The sequence below is a fragment of the Mya arenaria genome, chromosome 9, assembly GCF_026914265.1.
Source record: "Mya arenaria isolate MELC-2E11 chromosome 9, ASM2691426v1".
NCBI classification, from domain to species: Eukaryota; Metazoa; Mollusca; class Bivalvia; order Myida; family Myidae; genus Mya; species Mya arenaria.
The window spans coordinates 16,439,048-16,453,080 of record NC_069130.1 but is presented as its reverse complement, the minus strand read 5'-3'; the positions used below and the strand labels follow the sequence as shown (position 1 = coordinate 16,453,080).

The 14,033-nt window shown below is 33.2% G+C and overlaps 1 long non-coding RNA gene across 3 annotated transcripts; it reads right to left on the bottom strand.

The window, feature by feature from the left end:
* Positions 1-10,304: 10,304 nt before the first annotated feature.
* On the bottom strand, positions 10,305-13,280 carry LOC128246790 (uncharacterized). 3 transcript variants are annotated; one of them, XR_008263359.1, is made up of 6 exons: positions 13,206-13,280; positions 12,369-12,490; positions 11,959-12,105; positions 11,623-11,717; positions 11,271-11,402; positions 10,305-11,100 (listed from the first exon to the last, which is right to left on the bottom strand). It is a non-coding gene; the product is annotated as an uncharacterized LOC128246790 (long non-coding RNA). The 3 variants fall into 3 exon arrangements; XR_008263360.1 differs by lacking the exon at positions 13,206-13,280 and adding an exon at positions 13,052-13,085; XR_008263361.1 differs by lacking the exon at positions 13,206-13,280 and adding an exon at positions 12,805-13,041.
* Between the last annotated feature and the right edge of the window lie 753 nt (positions 13,281-14,033).

Sequence of the window (14,033 nt, the reverse complement as noted above, 5' to 3'; positions counted from 1 at the left end):
ATCAAACTATTGAAGTTTACAAGTCAGAGGACGACGAACCACCAATGCTTGTTACAGAATGCCAGAAAGTTGGGCTTGTGTTTTATTGTACCCAATGTTGACTTTGACGCAACGACTGTCAAAGTAGACATGAAGTTTGGAGGTACACAGATGACCGTTTCCGCAATCGTAAATGGGCCGAATGGAAGTAAATTAGTGGAAGCCTTTTTTGATTGGCTATAATACACATTGTCGTCACTGTTTATGATTCAAATCGTGGTATGAAGGTTGGAAACGAAGATTCTGTGTTACCAAACATTGTGATAAAACTACAAAAAGTTTCAGTGCTCAACTGATGGTATACTCTTGTTCATTGTTACAACTATAAAGAAAGATAAATGGCATGAAGTTTATATACGGTTTGCCTTACAGATATATTACAGGATTGTACTTTATAAATTGAAGGCAAACATTTGAATAGTTTAAACTGTCAGTTGAAGTTTTCGTGCTGCGATCATTCCAAGCTGTTAAGAGGCCTGCGACACTATCCACCTTTTGTACGGCCGACTAAAACAGGAAGTAATCCTTGTCTTTTTCGGACTCTCGACGCCGTACTCCAAATATCATCTACTGCAAAAAAACAACAACAACAATAATACAATTTATACCAATCATCATACAGATGTAACTAATGTACGACTTTTTCAATAGTTAAACATCTTGTGATTGTGTTAGAAGACACATAGTTAATCATACTTAAGATATATATTGTCTCCTTGATGTATGCATGATATATACTTACTGTTATAATTTGGGGTTTTAGGCATAAGATTGTTACATACATTGTATGATTTACATTTTTTAACATATTGGTAAATTCCCTACTGAAACAAACTTGTTATTGAGATAGACTCAATGAATTACGTTCCAAGGCGTTACCTAAGTAACAATCCTTGATAAACATACCTAGTTTATTATAAATAGTATGTATGCTATGGGCTGTTTGTTGAGTTTTGTGCTGTTCTTCCATGTTTCTTGTTTGTGATTTTTTGTTTTTATTTTTATATGTCTTTGGCGTTTACCCAGTGCCAATAAACCGGGTTTATGTTTAAACATTTTGCTACTGAGCTTGTTTCTGTAGTTTGCATAACTATTGTACCTAGATACAAGACTTTAAACACTTTTCGTCGAGAACACAGTTTGACCATTCAGTGTAAGAGACGCTTGTGAAGTATATATATATCAACGTTGTGCGCTTGTTTGACTGATATGTAAACAAATATGCGAGTCGTATGATTTTTGGTGTGAATGCAAAAAAGATTTTTAATATGTTATGTATATTTTATATGAATTGTTATGATTGCTAACAACGTAAAGCCTGAATCGGATATCATTTCCTTAAGAGAAAATACATCAACCGGGTAATCCCGACTTTCATTCCTTCCATACTGCATGGCAGCGATTAATCAACTGCCTTCACTCACGCAAGTTATAGTTAACTAGTCCAGATCATTGACAACGTTTCTAACACGGATCAAACCTGGGTCACACCGGAGGTCCGATGCACTTATAGCTTGACCTCTCGACTATCGCTACCAAATAGATTCTGGATGTATGTTTTTAATCACGCCCATTAAAAAGCCTCATATTTTAATTCGTCCAAACAAGACTATGCGCCACTATGGATAATGAAACGTCAAATATCTTTGTTCTATATGTATTACAATTAAAGCAGTGTTGAGATTGATTTTTGATTAGAAACACATATTTATTTTCTACATATTTAGTTACAGTAATTGATACATGTATACCTTTTCTAATAAAACGACATGTTCATTAAGTATTGAAAGCGTTATTGGTATGATGATATTTATATTGATGCAGTGCTGGATCTATCATGTGTTTCAGTTTCGGATAAAACAATCCGACACGAGGGCACCTGCGTTGGCATGCCGAGTTACCGGCTACGAAGCTCACCCGAGGGTCGGATTTTTGTATCCGGATCGGACACACATGACATATAATTTTTCTTGCATACCAAAAATTTCATTTTTTTTTTAAATGAAAAAAATACAAAGAAAAGTGCATGTTTATACATTCCACCAAAAGGGGCGTGCGATGATGTTTACTGACGTCATGAAGCGCAGTTTTTTCTATTCTCTGCCTACGTCAAGAAGTTCCTTCATTTTCACGTCTTTAAAGGGTTATTTAGTTTTGTTTTGAAGATATATTTTTGTATCTTTATTGTTTATGTTTATCTTTTGAAATCTCATAATTCTGGCTACAAAAAGTGTTAAATAAAAGAAATAAAAAAATATTACGTCACAGCGCGTGACTCATCTGGCATGGGGTGTGCCAGATGGAATTTTCCAGCACGGCTAAATTCACCGGAAATGCCTATCCTGTGTGCTAGATAATATTTTCACTTAACGTTTAATAAATAAAATAAGTCGTGTCTTTTGTCTTTTATTATACCATGAACAGACAACGTGACGATAGATCTTTTAATAATCATCCAGCAATATACGAAAAAGGAGACGCGGTATTATAATTTTATCAATCTTTGCCTTTGCTGTTTTTTGATATATTTTCAACATCTAAAGCAAAACATGACTGAAAATTACAGCGAAATCACTGCAAAAGCAAATGCTGCCTATTATGACAAACGAAATATTCAAACAAACATGGGATGTAAAAGAGATTAATGTTTGTTTGAAGGTGAATTGCAAAAAAGCACACCTTGAAAACAGAATGGACGCCACATCCGCGACAAGATGAATAACGTGGACAGTTGCAAAAGTGTTATTCAAAGCCATTTAATTGAAATGCATCCTTTGCCGCAGAGAGGAATGGACACCACTCTAGGCATATTCCGTCCTTCAAACAAAGATACAGTGTATGGAAAACTATGGAGGTATGCAAAATGGAAATATTTTATTAGCCTGACTGGTCACGTCGTCCATTTAAAACCAATTTAGAGATGATAGACTCCATGGAAAGAGCAATTGTTGAAGAGGGCAAGTGGATTAGGTTGTGCGTGTCCCTATAGTATAGCTTTGATGATTACACTTTCCCTGTAGCGTTTTGATACTATCAAATATTAAGGCGCAATAGTTATAAATCGGTGTTCATGTTGCGACAGCACTTGTAGTATACCAATATTCTTTGATTGATTCCTACGGCGTTTTTATGTATATCGTTAATGTACAGCATACCACAATACAAAACACTAGAACTTGTTTAATGCAATCGGTAGTGAATTTAGATAAACACCATGCGATAAAACCTAGAGGGTTAAATTAATAATTGAAAAAATTTCCCTTCACAATTATGACAAATAAGAACTTTGTCTATCAATGGATATATTGCAAAATGAGTGCATATATAAGTTTAGTAAAAAACAGGCTTAAATGAAAATTGTTGATGAAAATGCTGTTCCTTAATTCCTTATCTGTTCTTAAGAGAAAAGTAACAACTCTTTATCACTCTTAAAATCACCGGAAAGCATATAACAAATGTACTTTGCAGAATGCCAACTTTAACGTCATTTTGAATACACTGAACTACAGGAACAAGCTCAGAGACCAAAAGATTTATCGATAACCAACTTAGAGGAACACAGTTTGATGATTGGCAGGCGCTGTACGAAAGACAATGCCAGAACCGTACTAAAGCGTTAAATTTAAAGCCCTAATTTCTCGACATATCTTAGGCGTAAATAGCCAAACTAGGTATTAAAACTTAGTTTTAAAAGACATGAAGCATTGTATTACAATTATCCTAAAGGTAACTTCCCTTAAGAGTCTCAAATCTCTTATGATATGAATATACACAAATCAAAACCAAAACAAAAATAATAAGGCAAGCTTGATTCTGTTATTAGTGGTTGTTTGTGCAACTGGGGCAAGTATTTAATTTTCGATATTAGAATTCTTATATTGTAATTATTGTTGTCGTAAAGTATAATAGAATTTAAAGAAGTCCTGGGCAATTGGTTATTCATCACACTTGGTTGATGTCTTTGACACATAGAGATAATGAAACACAAAATATAGGCGATTAAAGTTTTTATTAATATTTATTAAAAATGTGACTGTCTGTACACAAACTTAAATCCACATTACTTAGCTACTCGTTCGTATTCAAGGTAACAAATGTTACTATTGAAGTGATGATCCTTTTTCCGTATGCATATATTCCAAATATCTCTGTAGATGGTGTAAAGGATGTAAACGATCTCTTCATGTATTTATTTCTATGGTTCAGGATAATTAAGTATACATACGGAAGAACCCGGGTTTCAGCACCGATCGCGTCTTACCAACATACGTTATTCGTTTTGGTACCATAGCTCAAATGCCTGGCGTTCGATAGGGTAGTTTTGTGGTACTGTGAGTTTATGTTTTACTGGCCGTTCGAAAGCCATTTCCCATCATTTACCGATAAATCTATATGTATGCATGTGTGGTGTATTTATAGTGAGTATAAGCTTCGCGTATCTTCTCCAACGCCTATTGGGCCGTTAACCTGTGCGTTTCAACAGGGCTTATACTTGTTTTTGTTATTTCTAGACTGGCCCCCGTAGTTTCCATTGCATCATAATTTAAAACTCTTGAAAATACAACGCTTAAGCAGATGTTGTGAGGCGTTAACAGTGTTTATATTAAACCTACTGCCGATAAATACCTTTAATAAGACCGGGACTGAAGTTTTCCAACTAAATTATTTCTGTATTACGAGAATAGGTCTATTCCAGCAATTGCAATATACCTTTTGGACACCCTTTTTCGTCATACTCTATCGGGAATTGCGGAATGCAATCACACTTCATCTTTGACTCGAACTATGGTTTCTTGTTACTGGTTCAAATCAGCATACATTCCAAGCTGTTTGCCTCACAGCATTGGTGTGTGATAACGTTGAAAATACACTCTTTTTCTAGGTTTCCAAATATGCATAAAGGTAATCTTGCAATACAGAGCAGAACATATTGTATTAGGTATTCACACGAAATTTATCACACACGTTTTCTTACCTTGATAAAAAACAAGACTCTATAAAACAATCAAATACCATTTATTTATGACGTCACGTCAACAGTTAATACTAGTTTATATCAAAATTCAATTGATGATATATAATAGTATAGCAATCTTTATTTTGGGGTAACTTATTTCATTTTTATCTTATGTGCATATAGTCTAAATGGTGATGATAATTTCATTATAATCGCTGCAACCTCCAATAAATAATTTAACGAATTTAAACTCGAAATAATTTACTGATGTAAATAAACAGTTTGGTATATCCGTTATACAGTGATTAAAGGTTGAAATGTGGCAAAAATGGTATTGTATTGGTCTAAACCTGTTTTGATACAATGAAGGGATATACAATAATGTATGATTGGGCATTATATAAATATTATATAATTACGATGAATGGCATCATCTAATGACACCAAATATGACATATCGTGTATTCCTTCATATGTGGACGAAATGAATGCGTGTTCAGGTATCATTGATCATTATATATATGCTGAATATGGATTAAGCATGTTGACTTTACGATACATGCCTTACAAAGTTACTTGGGCGTGTTTATTATCAGTAACGTGCTAGTTGGTATTGGCCACGAACTATATGTTCCGCGGGAACCGCTCATATCTATGATCGCGTTTTGTCATTGTATATGGGTCAGACAGTCACTAGAAGAGACTGTCTAAAATGTTTTTAAATATTAATACAAAAAAAAAATCATTTTTACAAAAGCCTTAGACAAACAAAACGATTGGGTTTTTATAACAAAGGTATTTTATATTGACATTAGAAAAAAAGATGTTCCAACCTATTTTATTGCCTGACTATACACTAATCGCAGAGCCACATATGTGTTCGTTCCCTCGCTTGTTTACGTTTTAAGGAGATTTATACCAATATATCATGTGCTATACTTTATTTCTTTTTTCGGTTTGTATGTAGACGTTGATGTCGTTTACCTTGAACGGTAAGATCTTGCTGAATGGCAGAAATAATTCTTATAGTATAATAACGTAAGTGTAAAATACGACGTCATGGTTTCAGGATTTTCTGTGTCGATAAATGAAACGGCTGTGACCTGTGGTAATGTTGTTTGAGGTCTTTTGAAGTAATCTATGTTGTAAATCGCTTGTGAATAAATAGGAAGCATTTAGGCACCAGTTCACCACAACCACTTATAATAAGTGGTAAGCTTGATAAACATTCAGTTCCCTTAAGGAATGTTGGCGAAAAATCAAACTAAAGTAATCTTTTGCGACGATTTAAGATTGTTAATGGGTGTTGTAATTTGTTTGTGGTTCAATGCCGACAACACGTATACCTAAAGAGACCAGCTGTGTTGTGGTTGAAAATACCACATTACAAAATGATGCCTTTGATAAAGTAGTTCAGTCTACGGCAGGTGCGAGTCCTGACACGAACAAAAATGAGACTTTAACCTAAGCAAATAAGTTTCAACACAGTGTAACGCTGCTGGTTTCTGACTGTGTCATGCCTGGTGGATCGACCCTCTTCTATCGGGGGGATTGATGTTTGTAGGTGCTGTAGCCATATCATGTTTTTGGGCGGAAATTCCATGTGAGTGTTTTTTATGGTCGTTCATTTGCAGTTTAGTTTACTAAATTGCGACATTAGTTAACGCACAAAATGTTCAACAGCAAATTATTTAAAGCGGTACAATCGCAGTGGTTTTAAGCTACATAAGTTTAAGGCACTACTAGTGCTCTTAGAATGTTTCTCTCCAACAAGCTTAAAACATGAGCCATCTCTAAAATGCATTAACATATACATTAAATGCAATATAAATTAATTCAGATATTTTCTATAATGTAAGAATAATACTTGAGAAATGTACGTCCATTAACATTATAAACAAAGGCAATTTCACTTTCCTTTTAAAAAAACACACATTAGACAGACGTCACCATCCGGTACAACATTATGGACATAATACAAACACTTCACCAATGACTGCAAACGATGGTTTCCTTGTAAATAAAGCTATTTCCTGATTGGAATTTTCAGATGCGTTGAGACCTAGAAACAGTGCATATTCCTTTGTACCATCATAACACCTTTTACGACATAGATTATGGCTGATAAGTTTTGTCTCAGTATGGGTACCGAATTACATTTATAATGTGCGCGTTAGAAAATAAGTGTTCACTATACCTGTTGTGTAACTATCGTCTTTGCTTTGAAATCCACTGTAATGTATTGATAGAGCTGATTTATAAAGAATATGTTACACATTAAAACAAGAAATAAATATCTTATATTACCAAACTATAACGATAGCCCAGCCATATCCACATGAAGTAGAAGGTCATTAACATATTCATGTATTACACCTTAAATCTAACAGTGTCATTTGAAAAAAAAGTATAACTGCATTGTCTTACCGAGGGTTAAAATCGAACTAAAAATATTGCATAACATCAACTGAATATAGTTTAATAATTATAAAAGATACATATTCGATACATGTACTAAATTATTCATAACCAAGGTACCAATGTGTTTACCTAGCCTTTTGTTTTAATATTAATATCCCTTATTACATCTTATTTCAAGCAGATTTTACGTACAATTTGACGTAGTCAAGGTCGACGTGTTGCTCCGGATACCCTGACATGACCGTTTTTAAATTATTATAAAATCCGTAATAAACAAGCGTATTTAATGAAACGTTTAATACTTGTTCAAGAGAGTTTGAAACTGTTTTCTTTTTTTTGTAAATAAATATCATTTGCATGGAAAGTCGACGACATTTATTATCAACCCTCGTATGCCTACCTATTTTCAGGTTTCGTAGAAGGACCTGATTCCGATGAGTTTACACAATACTCGATTGATGGCTGTTCTACCTGCACTAATGTTTCAGTGGCTGCATTTTCTAAGCATTTATTCTTAGCCTCACATGTCGGCATATCTTTGCTCGATGGCTGTGAATAGATGAAAAGCATGTCGTTCATATACACTGAAATTTCAAATGCATTTCACCTAAACTGACCTAAAATAGTTCTCTGCAATAGTATGTTACAAACCTATGTTTAGCTTGATAAAGTTGATAATTCTATCATTAATATACAATCAATATTTTTTACAAACCAAGTAAGATTTACACCCTTCTTGGTCCGGTTTCACAAATAAAAGTATGTCATATAATTGACTAAGCAATGACGTTTTAGCTATATGATGGTATTGTTATTATCACTATATAATCGGATTGTAGGATTTCAAGCGAAAATATATTTTTTTGTCTCATAGTGTTCATACTATATACTATATTGTTCGCAAGTCCAGCCCCGTAGACTTCATAAGTAGTCTTGACCAATAATACATGCTGATATACAGTTATTGTGTGTATTTTACTTAAAGCGTTCAAGAAATGTTTTACCAGAGCAATGTTTTCCTGATCTCTGTGCGCCTTGTCGATGACAGCATATTCAGCGCCGTCAGTATGTGTTTGTGTTACTTCTATATTATGTTCCATGAAAGATAGAATGAGACGGTTTACTGACACTTGTAACATGTTTCACATTTTCGAACACAATGTCATGCACTCACTTCGGAACAAAAACATATCAAGGATAAACTGTGTTGTTTAGCTTACATCTACTATTTGAATGTGTAAACACCACTAGAATACCACCACAAAATTTAAATTAATCGTTAATAGGAACAAGATTATTCCGTCATATAATATATTTACCATCTCCAACTGCAGCTGTCCTGAAAATAAAATTAAGAAATTTACATCTATCTCAGCTCTATTCTATTCTCTAAACAGTTGATTTACATATGATGTATATTTAAGCGGCTTATAGTAAAGGACCTCGAACAAACGATCCCTGGTGCGCAAAGCAGACAACAACTTTGGTTCAACTGACACCCTCTTGAATTGTAAAAGTTACGTTTACATTCATGATGTTCTTCATTTAACTAATTCAGACAATATTGTTAATATTGAAATTGGTATACGAACGGTGGCTGAAGCTCGGCAATCTCGATCTGAGTATCCTCTTTCCATAATTGTAGCTTTGCTATTGAAATAAAATAATGAAGAGGTCGTAAACATATCAAAAGAATGCATACACGTTGTATTTGTAAAAAAAATATTAATAACTTCAAAAAATGCTAAAACAGTTCTTACAGTTACCACTGCCAGCATTAAAAAATCATATTTGAAATATTAAGAATGGAACTTTTGTAATACCTTGGTTTCGACGTCAACATAAATACATTACAGCTGTAGCAATAATAAAAAAATATGTTCCGCCAGAAATACCTATTGCGACGCCCAAAATGACGGAATCTTCACCAGTCAGTTCTAAAATTAAGGATATTCTTACAATGGAACTTTGACATTTATCAAGTACGACATTAAAGCATGGTTGTTTACGGTCGATCATAAATGTAAATAACTGCAATATGTTTAATAACATACTTTTAGAGTTCATAATATTCAAATATGTGACCAGTCATGGGATTTTTGGCCCGAAACCACTTTTTGGGCGAAAATGAGATATGAGTGCTTTCTGACTGTACTATTCTTTAGGATAAAAATACTGAAAAGAAAATTCAAAAATTCCTATTTTTAACGAAATTATGACAAAAACTAGAAGGGCACTTGGTTAAGAAACAGCTGGAAATTCGGTAAAGTTCAAGAATTTATAGAAATATTTGTATTCACAGATGCAATAAATATTCATCACTACAATATACACAATTCCCACATTATAACGACAACAATATATTTTCAAAACCATTCTCGATTATTATTGAGAAAATAAATGAAAATTAATTGGTTACCATGGCAACCATTATTGAAAAAGGCATTTTGGGGTTAAATTTGCATTTAAATATACAATAAATGCCATATGAAGCATTCAATAATAATTGATTTGTTAATTGATATCCTCAAACCTTACTGTACATGGTGTATGTATTTGACATTCAAAAAAAAATCAGAATAAATAAAAACTGTTCGCCAAGTACAGTAGTTTATTGGCAATTTTTCACAATAAATTGGAATTAGGTTGGAACTTGCACCTAATACAAACCAATGTATATATCTAGAAGTAAAAGTATGTTACCCCTGTAATTTACTATAATTTATCTTATTTGAATGGTATTTAAGGGTTTGTTCTTTATCCTGGTTACCAGGGCAACATGCCGCAAACATGATTATAATCACACCAACTTAACCAATTTACCTCAAATGTGATTTTTTGTATTATCATGCAATAATAGTCATTCATTGCTCATAAAACATGAAAAGCTCGTATATATACTTTTATTTTAATAAACATAACATTAACATTTTACAAAAATGAAAGCAATTTATTTAACATACTAACTACTTAGCATGTACACGTCATTATGTAGTTTCAAGAGGTATGCAATTGGTCACATAGTACATGACAAATTATATTTTCGATGCTTATTCATAGGTAAAAGTTAAAGCTGAAAATGTTTCAGGAAGGTTTTAAAAATAAAGATATTGAAGAAAAACTGAAAGGTTGCTAAGGTGCATTTTATCAGGCTGTGAAGTAACTAATATTGACAAACAATATTATAAATGTCTTCAATTCAAGCATTTATAGGCTTCAACTGCCAGATTGTTTTAAGTTTGTATTAATAATAATCATATAGCGGTCTCCATTATATGGCAGAGGGGCTCTACCAACAAAAGACAGGGTGTAGCTACCTTCTATCACTCATTTGCTAAAACCACAGTTTTTCACTCAAAATCACTGGTAGCTTAATTTCACATGAACATGTTTCTATTGAATAAATAATTGTCAATACAAAATTGATACACGTTTTCATCAGCTCAGTAACGGGCTCATTCTCAAATCTTATATTTAGTTTATAAAGATTACATATCAGTTTATTGTTTTTTTCACTTATTTAAGGGATCAGAGCCTTTTCGCATTAAGTCCTTTTAGTTGGATGCGTTCAGGGTACTCTCCATGGAAAAGCCATTGTTGTGGGCTTGTCAATTTTAACTACAATCTCACTGTCCTTGGCATGCTCTTTCATAAATTCACTCACGGGGTTGTCAGCTGAAGTTCTGCAAAATAATGTTCATATGTACATTACTTAGTGTTTGGAATAAATTATGCAAATTAACTTGAACATCAAAACTCACATCTGAATAAAATGGACAAAATATCTAAAATTGTTTTTGACTTATGTTCATAGATATACATACACAGGCAGTCTATAATACTTTTGTTATACCTGAAGTGATGATATTTCCTCAAGTTTGGAATGGACTTCAGGGGTCACTTGGTGTACTCCAACCAGTCAAAGAATATAACCAGTTTGCCAAGGTCATCAATCCACAAAGGATGTGTGCTGCCTCCATTTGGTCTGAATAAATAAACATGTTGTTTATATTATGATATTATACCTATTGTTTTAACACAAGCTTTCTTTTACATAATAAGGTATTATAACCAACTTCAGTGTTTAAATAAAGTACCAAACGTCAATATTTGTATACACAAAATCCTTTAATTTGGGTTTAAATCAACATTTAAAGCACCAAAATTAAAAACAAAACAAAAACAACAACATTCTTACAACTTACCTTCCACAGACCAAATCTCACACAAGACTGAACTTTATGTCACCTGCTTCCATTTAAGTAAATGCTGTTTCTCTCCCTTCAGAATACATCAGACCCTTAAACATAGAATTACATACAATTTATTGAACTGATTGCCTTCAATCCATAACATTTAGAGAAGTAAGAGAACAGATTTAAGCCCAACTTTTTTTATAAGACTAATGAATATTTTGAGATTTCTGATTACTTGTATTGAAAAAATAATAAATGTTACATTGTTTTGTTATTCTAATGTTCTCGTGTGTCAAAATGCAGTGCATAAGTGATGTACTTCAACACTGTTTTTGTCAATCATACCAAATGGCTGCATTGTTTTTATTCCACCCAACACAGTTGTCAATGTGCAGGTATGCAGAGTCTTCTCTATATGGATAATGTTGGAAATGAGGTACCACACCATTGGCCACTAACAGCTAAACCCTTATCACTGAGATATCTGTGAACCTGAAAAAACACACTTTGAAATAGAAAAGATGTATATATATATATATATATATATATTTATTTACACTTTAATTTTATGTTCAAGTAAGAACTTTGAATAAAGGTGATATAAAATATTTAAACAAGAGGGCCGCAGAGCAAATGTGAGGGCTTCACTGTTTTTTCAGTGAATTTACAAAATATAAAGGTTTTCCATTTCCTCTATAATAATTTAGTCAAGTGGCAAAACTGTATTAACCACTCAATTTATAAATAAAATTTACCATATGATTTACAGAACACTTCAAAGCAGGGCACTCTTGCTGTGCCTAGTATGGGCAGAAGATCTGCTCGGCATAATCAAAGCTGTAATGGATTGTTGTTCTATGTACAGCAGGTGCTTGACCTGAAATTCACATTTGATCATAATGTTCTAAAAATATGTATTTACAGAAATACAAATCTTTAACTGTTTATAGTTGGGGTGATGTCCCGGCCGATCAACATGTACACAATATTGCATGCCAAAGAAAGTTCCTGGTAGTCTGAATGTCATGCATACTCAAAAAGCAGCTTGCAGCTAAAGTCAGTAATATTGGTCCTGGCTTTTAGAGTATTGTGCTCTAATTCTATATAAACATTTCCACCATCTGCATAAGTCTATTATTTTCATAATCATCATGATCATCTTCATCATAACAGAAATTTATTTCAATGTACCTGAACCTCATGAGATGATATGTTATGCACATAAATCAACATTGCAAAAAATAGTTCATCTACAACTTTAAATTCATCAACATAGCTAAAAAGACAGTTAAAATGCAACTCAAAATTAATTCGTAAAATCCATCAAAAATTGTATTGATAGTTGGCCGCGGTAAGATGATGAAAAATTGATTATGTCCTTTTTCAGTCATCATAAGTATGCAAAAAGAGAATATCTGCTGGATTTTGATCTGTTTACATTTTCAATGTCAGACTGTCAAATTTCACTTCCGCTTTCTTTTCCTGCGATCAATTTCCATTCATTTGACCGAATTTAGAATATATTGCATTACATTAAAGATATACACATTTGTAAAATTATATGCTTAAACAATGAAAATAATTCTACTTACCAACAAATTCCTAATTTGATATAAATGCCTTTGGTTCAGCTTGACCTACATCCTCAAATTTGGGTTAAAAATAGCTCATGACAACTACGGGAGATAACACCAAACGTAATAAACAATACGAAAGAAAGTGGTTAAAAAACACTATTTCTATGAAGATTACATTTTAAAGAATATATTTGACTGAACAATCTAGGGTGACAAATTGTTTAATGGTTGTTTTTACGATAAAAACTTCATTACTTTCTTATTTTTTTACACTTCAACTTTGCGCACGTTTTTCTCGAAATCGAGGCTATCGGTTTCGGGCCAAAAGTCTCATGACGCGTCACATATGTTAACCAAACGGACATGCGATGTAGCCATCTAAGTTCCTGTTAAAATGATCATTGTTCAGGTCTAATGGATACTTAACAAGAGCCACAAAACAATTAACAGTTGTTTCACCATCTTTACATGCACGTTTACGAACTGGTACAATTATGGACCCATTGTCACTGCCATGTTCGTTCTTTGCAATGCACAAATACTCCTGTTCAACGTCAGATGTAGTCATTTCATAAGTGCATGTAGATGCATTTAAACACATCTTTGTATGTGATTGTAGTGAATTAGACGCTTTCATCAACGTCCAAGTGATATTGCCATCAGGATAGGCATTTGCAGAACAGGTGAGCGCTAAGTGGGTGTTTAGTGGAACTGGTTAAACGGACGATGGTTGAATTACAACTTTCGGCTTTTCTGTAAGAGTTTAGATAGACGACATCACATAAAATATGTGTAACAGAAGACATCCACATTAATATAGTACATTCTATTCCATCGTTAAAC